Below are 9,113 nucleotides of genomic sequence, written 5' to 3' on the forward strand. Positions count from 1 at the left end.
TTTTAGCCCCCGCCGGATAGACGGTGATAAATTGTTTTTATTTCCCCCGAGCGTTGAGCCCGGCCGATTGGGGAGGGAATTTCGGAAAACTTTTTCCACGCTTTTCTGCAGCCCCCGGCGGCACCGAAAGCACGGCCCCGGGCTCATTAGCACGGCTCGCTGTGGCGCGGAAAACCGCGACGTAAATGCATCGTCCGTGAAATAGAGTTTACTTCGGTCGGCCAAAGGGGGGAGCAAAAATGGAAGAGAAATTACCTGCCAAATTATTTCGACCATCCACAAAACAAGGGAACTGGAAGCGCCGATCCGAGTTAAACTGCTGATGAGAGCGTAATTACCCGCGGGGCGGGGGGCGGCAATTGGCAGTGGCGTAGCACTAGGATTTTCCGAGACCCGGGGACGCCCCACCGTTTAATTATGCAATTGCCACCGAGCTGGGATCATAGGGAAGGTTCATAAAACACCGACAGTGAAAGCGAATCTGAAAGCCCAATTGGGTTCTCGGATTTTTGGACCATTTGGCGCGGCTTTCGCCGGAGCTGATGAAGCTTTCAAACCGGCGTTTCGGGTTCGGGAGTTCGCTCTCTTTTTCATTCACTTGCAATCCGATTTGGGCGATGGCCAAACGAGGCATCCATCGCGTTGCGCTTCAAACGAACCCAACTTTTTTTTGGGGTTCGCCTTCCCAACCAACAAACCGAGCAAACCGATTACGGTTCGTTGAGTAATGTTCAAATGTTTAAGCACGAAACCCGGCCCACGCACCCCGTGACCATCCGGGATGTTTCTATCGGGGCAGCAAAAAAACAGGCTCGTCGCTCGTCGCAAAACTGGACCGGAAGTGATGAAACAAGAGTCACTCGCGGAGGTCTCCAATTTCCGAAATCGGCGTTCAACCCCGTCGCGCAAGCAGCCGGGAGGAATTTAATTTCTACCGGGTAAGCCAATCGCGTGCGTGCGTCATTCCAATTCGGAACTGTCAATAACACAGTCGCCAGGTCGGGGGCCGGACGACACGTGTTCGGTCGTGTTTCGAAACGGCTTAATAATTCAGTCAGCTTTCGGGCGACGTGCTGCAGGAGATTGACAGACCGGAGTGACATCGAGAGTGCGGACTGGGTTTCGGGCTTTCCAGGTCAACACAGGTTTGCACAGGGAGCTCGAAGATGATGCCAAGCGCGGCGGTGATTGACATAGTCTTGGGGATGTTAAACTCCCCAACAACAAGATCCCGTGTGGCAACCAGTTGCGCGCCGCCGGTTCTCTGGCGGAAGCAGTTTCTAATTTAGCAATCAATCAATCGGACGTTAAACGTCACAGCTGGACACGCCTCGAACTGAGCAGTTATTAAATAACTTGATTAACCCCCCCGAAGTGCAGCGATCGGCCTGAAAAGGCTTATCGTCCTCAGGATCCTGATCAAATTAACGCCTTGACGCTTTGGGGCGACCGCTCTTTCTGATGGCCAATTGAGGGGCAAATTAAAGCGCACCACAAACCGCATCGAAGCCCACCTTTTAATGCACCGTTGGCTGCCGCCCCGCCAAGACCGCTCCAAAAAGCCCAAACGAACCACTAACGGCGCTCCGCTTATTATCGTTAATTGCATTGACACTCTACCGACACGGCGCACGGTCGTTCGGAACTGCCTTGCTTAATCCGTCGCCCGGCACTGGCGCTGGTGGTGCCTTATGGTGGTCGTAGGGTCGTAAAAAGATTGTAAACAGACTGCCAGAGTGCACACAGACAGTGTGTTCTCGCGGGGGTCTCTTGAGCATTAGCGGCCGGCAGGGCTTTGATTTGTTGCTCGCGGCGCAACTAGTACCCACTACTACTACTACTGCTAGGGGTCTGTCGGTGGTTACTGTTTTTACGATCACTTCGAGTTCTACCCAACTGCTGGAGGGTTTTATGACTTCGTTACTTTTTTTCGGCAGCACTCGCCGCGAATTCTAGGTGTAAAAAGGCAACATAATGCTCCCGAGAGACCTCCCCTCGGAGCGAACGATTAGTCATCGCCCTGGCGCGCGCGGGTGCGCAAAACAAACGGAACGAAATTGTCCTTTTTGTTTCACTCCCCGGCCGGGTGACTAACAAAGCAGCCAGAGGACGGTCATAATCTATCAAACGGCCCTCGTTCTCAATGGTCCGGCTTGCGTGTGTCTCCATTCCGGGGCGCTACGCCACGTACGCCTTTTTGTGTATACGCTGATATGTGCCCCACCGAAGACATTCAATTTTCCTCAATTCCCTGACCGGCGGCCTGCCGTACTTATCCATTCCGCGCGTTCCGGCCGAAGAAATATGATGCAATTGTTGTGGCCAACTGTGCCGTGCCGTGCGGTGGAACCACACACCTGAGCCGGAGCCCTCGCGGGACGCAAACGGACGCAGAATTTCTAATTATTTGCCGAGGCCTAGGCAAGGATCACGTATGGCGGTGTCGGTCCCACTTTGGGGGTAAAACTGTCTTGCGTATGTCGCGACGCCGCGGTCTGGAGAATAATTTATCACAAACGTCGGGTGCCGCCGGGGCGAGTCTTATGTTTACTTAAGCCAAACAAAAGTGCATTCCGGCTCGAGCACGACACGCACGTGAGTTTTTCCAAACGCGCAGTGACAGTTGCAGCTGCAGGTCCTACGACGTATGTGGCCGGTGGCCAGGGCAGTCTGACATAATTAACATATATGCACCGGGCACCAGGAAGAAATTAGAAAATCATTTGGACTTTAATTGGCTGCGGTATGGCCCCAGAAACCGAGCAGGGACCCCTCTCTCTCTCGAGCGAATGACAAGCGTCGTCTGGGAATTCTGGTTTGGCTTGTGCCATATAAACTATGGACGTTGAACCGCGCGCGTGGGCTATTGTACCGTAACTCCGGGATCCCCTCCACAAAAACATCAAAGTGCATCGGTGGCCTCACCGGTCCCCACGTGCAGACAAATTTGAAGATTAATTTTCAATTAACCATTCGCACTCCGCTCGACTCGGCGTCCAACACGAACCGCGCGTGGCCAATTATCCGATTTGGTCACCAACCGCTGGGGGGGCTTAGAACGCCGACGGCGGGGCCCATCCGGCGACCTGCCCATTACGGGTGATTTATGATCGCATCGGTGTCGCACGCGCCACGACCAGTTCCTGTGTGTGCCCCGCAAACAGACCGTTAGTTGACACACGTTCGTCACCAAATTTGGACTTTTGCTAGCCACCGATGGACCGGTGGTCGCGTCCGCGTACCGACGTGCTCAAGTACCGTTGCATTCCGCGAAGAAGTGGCCCCCCGAAGAAGATGCTATCGCCGGCACCTTATCGTGAGGACCCGTCCGCCCGTGATGATGCAAACTTGGCCGGGCGCTCGAACCATACCTGGGCCGACCGATCGCGCGCCGAGATGCAGATCGGTTACGCCGAGAACGGAATGCCGCTCGTGCAATGACATCAGCCCGCAATGAACCAGTCCTTCGCGCCTCCGAGTGTATTTGGACTGCCGTTGTTGTTGTTGTCGGTGGTGCTGATGATGGATGGGCCTTTATTTTTGCTGCAGCCCTCTCGGGGTTGAAGATTAATGGACGTGCTGGAGCGCAGCGCGAGGCGAGTCCTCTATCCCGCTATCTAGTCCCGAACGATCTCGATCAGAACGACATTAATAACGTCATCACCGGTTGCTGTCAATCGATCATGTTTTATTTTAAAAACTAAGCCTTTTTAACCCGCAATGTGCCGTTAGTATTTTTGCATTTAATTTGCAAGTTTATGGTCAATTCTAAATTAACAACCACCAGGGCCACAATGTGCTCCGCTCGTGCGAAAGTAAACATTGCATTTGAATCTTTATTTGATCTAAACTCACATTTGCATCCGAAATCGGTTCGCAATTTGCATGATTCGTTGACCCAATGCTTAAATATTTGCTCGGCAACATGAAGTTGTTGACACGAGCATTAACATTCTTTACACATTCTTCTGCCTTTGTTCACCGAATGTTCCACACTCGAAATATTAGACGGGGATGGAACCCCCCCCGCCCCCTTTCGCAGCCAAGTGTGGCCAAGAATATCGAACACCTTCCGGGCGCTTACCGCCGAAATATTAAATTTCTTTTACACGTTCACCGTGCTCGGAAAACTTTTACTCTCTATATATCCTGCGGCGCCTCCTTCTTTCGGGCAATCCAATCGGGCGCTCTTTCAAACCCACCGAGTGCCTTGCCACGGAGCGCCGTAGTCGAAATTTACTTCCCACAACCGCCGGCGGACCGCCACGATGGATCATTTTGATCAACTTTCCCCAATCACGCAAGGACGAGTCGCAGTTTGGGAACTTTTTTGAACAGAAAATTTTCTTCCTCCTTTCGCCACAAGGCAGCTGCGGGGGCCACAAGTGGCCAGCTGGTACGCATTCCCACGATCCAATTTCCATCATCCGATACTCGGAAAATCATTTGTCCCCTCGCCCCTCGGACCGATCCGCCCTCCGAACGGTCTTAATCCGTTCGCTCACGCTTTCTTTGACCTTCCCGGTGCGCTGGGGCTTGGAAAAATGAAATGAAAAGAGGAAAACGTTCACTTCCGTCCAGGACGAGCCGGCGGCGACGACGACTTTTCCGGCACCGGTGCACCGACCAAGGAAAAACATTTTCCTTCAATTCACCCGCAACGATCGGAACGGAGCTCCGTTAGGGTAATTCAGTAAAGTAAAGGCAAAGGCAAACGGCAAAGTCGTGTGTGTGGGTCTGTCCTTGAGCCGAGAAGTCAAACTTTCACTTTCCGTCCTTTTTACCCGCAATGCCATCGGAGACGGAGCCACTTCATCGTTTCCCGTGGGGTGAAGATGAGGTCCGATGAGGTCGTCTCTCAATTAAAGCATAATCGAACTGCGATTGTTTGCGGCGAACGGCGGAAGAAAAATGCCCAACTCAAGTCCTCGGCCCAGTCCATCGTCGGAATGATTGTTTTTCCGCCAAATGCGCTGAGCTGGGCAGAAATTATTTCCATTATCGTCAATTGTCACTTCGCATCGGTGGCGATCGGTCACCGTGACGAGGATAAGGAAGACTCTTTTTTCAAGGTCTTCGCTGTGATTCTGCTCTGGTGTTTGTATGCTCGCCCTGACGGCAGGACGAAGTGTCAACATTGTGCCACATTGAAAAGCACACGAAAAGAAATGCCTTTGAAGGGATTTAAATTATTCCTGAAATTACGGGGACTTACGAAAAAGGTGTGCCAATTATCGGCACGACTAACGACCGGGTTGAATTTCCACAGGTCGATGAAAATCCCAGAACCGTCGCAAAAGGATTGACGAAAAGGACTCTTTTATTTTGCCGAAACTCGGCCGAAACATATCGGCCTTCGGCTTGCCAACATTTAGATTCCTTTCACGATTACGTCGACTACGGCCAAAGAGAAAATGATAAACTTACCGATTGGATTGGATGGATTGGGGGCCGCTCGCCGTCCGACCCATCCCCCGGGGGCAGAACTATGCAACAGTTTAAGTGTAATGTAATCAGCCAATGGGGCACGCGTCTAAAGGTGCCCCTTTCCCTTCCCTCATCACCAGACACACTTTGGGACCAATTTGGGTTCACCAGAAGCATATTGGAAAACGTGTCCTTCGCTGCTCCCGGCTCGCTTACCTTTCTTTCTTGCTTTTTTTGCGTTCTCTCTCGCACTAACTCTAACCAAAGTTTTCTTTCAACTTTTCTTCTGCCCACACACAGATTTGCGCCAACCTGATCGTCGAAGTTTTGTGTCCACGGCCAAGTTCCAAGTTTTCCAAGCCGTCGCCACCATTCGCCTTCTCCCGGCGCCCCGGAGTGACTTTTGCGAAAAAAGGTACGAATAATAATAATGTTCTTAATGCCTGTAATATGCAGAGCGAACGATTCCGAAGAAAGAGAGGCTCAAGCGCAAGAGGATTCCTTCAACTTTTGTGTGATAGATATTTGAACTTTATTACCCCGAGAGTTCATCCTTGCAAATCGTTCGCACGACCATTAAGTTTATTGCGATGGAAATGTCCTATTGATTGTGTCAGACACGCTAATGCCCCGGTTGACAGCCGATGAGAGCGGTCCTCCCCGGTCCCGGCCCCGGAGTGTTCCCTTTCGCCGTTCTGCCAAGCATAATGGGGCAAATCCGCGGAATTGATGCCCTTTGTTCATGAATTACGAAAATATGAATACGTTTACTAATACAATTATACGCACACGCGCGCGTACCGAACTCCGGCGTGTATTCATTAGGATCTATTTGCCATCGAGCTGGCGCACCCGGATGACTCACGAACACCAGCTCCAGTTCGTTAATAGCACCGCATTAATGCGAGGCGAATAATAAACGAGCATAATGCATAGAGCCTTGACAAAGCATCCCGCCGACGGGGCACCACGTTAGCGGCCAAGCGGCAGGGTGTCTGTCATAAAAGAAAACGGTCACACGAGCGAAGGAAAGCCGTCCCAAGGTAACGACAGCTCATGGTGAAAATCAAAAAAGCCAAGCCCGGGCCCGGTTCCGCTACGCACGCACGCACGCACGGCGTGGTGAAATATGACAAGCGTTAGGCGTCATCACCCCGGGATGAGCGCCGTGACAGGATGACAATTTTCACCATCTTGCCACCGGCCGTCCGACGGCAGGACGCGCGCGCGCCTCGCGTGATGTCGCCCATCAAAGGGCGCTCCCTCCGGGTCCGGGCCCAGGCGAAGACATTTGTCTTGTGTTTAGGGCGTCAGTTTTGAGTGTGTCGTGCCTTTGCAGTTCCCGGTTCAAGGATTCACCGTAAGCTACCCGAAAGTTATTGTCGGATTAAGATGAGTAGCGTCGTCGCCGGATGCACACCGCTGTGCCGATGGCAGGACGCTGTCTGCTGCCGGCCATTATGATTTATTTCTCCTCCTGGCAAACGTCAACCTGGCACTCGGCTCAGAGAACACACGAATCAGAGGGCGCGCGTTGGCGTGCGTCACGTCAGAGAGATAACTCGCCGTGGGAAGGCGCAGGAAAAAGAAACCCCTCACGGGATCCAGCGGGCGAGTGCTAATGTTTTTCCGCCCCAGGCACACGGGGCTTGTCGGTGTCGGTCGGGCCGTTTTTTTCTTGTTGTTTTGACTTAGAGTAATGGCGCAGTGACTGAGCGGCCGTCGTTTCGGTGCATAACGAACATATCGCGGTCATTAATCTCGTGTCTCATGGACCTTTCTTTCTTTCTGGCCCATCTCTGGGCTCCGTGAGGCCTCCGTGGTTACTTCTGCGTCCTCCAGGGCGTGCCCATCATGTTGCGTGCTCCATGGCGTGCGTGACACGAAATGACTCGCTGCGGGGAGTGTGGCCGGCTGGCCACACCTGAACGTTGGTTGATCCTTTCGACGCTCCTTGAACGGTGTTTTATCGCCCACGGCGTTGAGAAGCCACCCCGCAGTGTGTCCTTTCAAACGGTCCGTGGGACGGAATTGTTTATTTACCCCCAAAGGACAAGCCTCCTCCTAAGTGGGAAGACGGATCGATTAAGGAAATTATGTCTTGCGGTGGCGGCGTCGTCCAGCGCCTCAGAATGTTCAACAGGATACTGCGTTCGCGTCACGAAAAGATACCGTCAACCGCGGGAGTTGACCCGTGGGAGGTGGCCAACGACTCTGTTTTGGTGCCCACCAAAAAGGTCCTTCGAAAGGTGCGACGGAGATGACGCATGTTGATGATCCTTTTTTTTTTGGGCTGGTGATGGTCTCCCGCCCGGGGGGAGGACTGTAATTGAGTTTTCGGGCCAGGGTTAGGTCGTAAATCCGGCTGGCGGGCCACGGTTGCCCCGGAAGCGATGAGAAGTGATTCGTCTCGGTTTTGGGTCCATTTTTTTTGTGCCTTCAAATAATTCACTTTCACGAGCCGGTAAAAACTATTCCAAATTTGATAAAACTCACAACAACCCTGGCCGGAGCTCGCTCTGGCCGGAGTAGATTGTTTCGGGATGGTTCGGTGGTCACTTTTTTGGTCACCGGCTCCTCCCTTTTTCGGGCTGAGCCTAATTCCTCCATTCGCACCGGCGAATGAACCCATTTCTGCTGCCATCCCCATTTTCCGGTGTAATATACGATTCTGGTGTAAAATTGCTGACGGAGGCGGATTTCGGCATTCCTCGTCCTCGTTCTCGTCCTCGTTCCTCGGAACTCAATTTCCGGTCAAACGAAAAGTAATGGCAGCGGGTCGCACCGGAGCAATGCAGCAATGTTATCTATTTCATTCCGGGTTCCGGTTTTTTTTCTTACCCGGCGCACCCCGAAAAGGATCGCTTTCGGCTGTGTTCTGGAGAGAGGGTCTTACCTGCCCCGGGGCAAACACCAGCAAATTAAGAGCGAAAAAATGACCATTCCCCGGTCTCGGATGGGTTTGGGATCCGATTTTCCCTTCAGGGAACGAGTACCAGCATAATCACCCGGGCGGAAGTTGTATGTGATACCCGGGGCACGTGGCTGAAGACGAGTTCAAAGCCGCCATCCCGTTTTCCGGGGTCAACAAGTGCGGGTTAACTTTGGATAGCCACCCCGTTTTCTGGACAGTTGTGGGGGGAATTCGCTTGTTTGCCGAGTGCCGTGTGACGAAAGGGGAAATTTTGCGGTCGTTACAAGCTTTGGCCGCCGCACACAGATCCTTGAGGTTTGACTCGTTTCATTTTTCTCCATCCTCACCGCAACCGGTGGCCGGGCGGGCGGACACTTGTAATAAACTCCAGCCAGCCAGAAAGCCAGAAAGCCAGGGATTTGCACATCATCGTCGTGCTTATCCGTTGGACCTGCAAGAGGACCGTCCGCTTCAAGGTTGGAAAACGGGGCTGCACCACCGCATGAGGCAAGAAATTGCCGCATTACGGGTTACCACATTAAGGATTTATGGGCCCCCCCGGTGGTGGCGTGCGTACGCGTCCGCGTTACTGTCGTTATTATTTTATTTCGCATCCTTTTTCACTATTTCTATCCACCCGACCCGGCACCCGAGCACAGGAAGCAGCAAAATGGAGGATATCCTTTTGCGCCCGCAAACCGTCGGCAAGCGCGGCTCGCAACCGGACACTTGGGAGGCACTTTTCCGACAAGGACGACGACGACGCGGAAAT

The sequence above is a fragment of the Anopheles cruzii genome, chromosome 2 (genome assembly GCF_943734635.1).
Source record: "Anopheles cruzii chromosome 2, idAnoCruzAS_RS32_06, whole genome shotgun sequence".
NCBI classification, from domain to species: domain Eukaryota; kingdom Metazoa; phylum Arthropoda; class Insecta; order Diptera; family Culicidae; genus Anopheles; species Anopheles cruzii.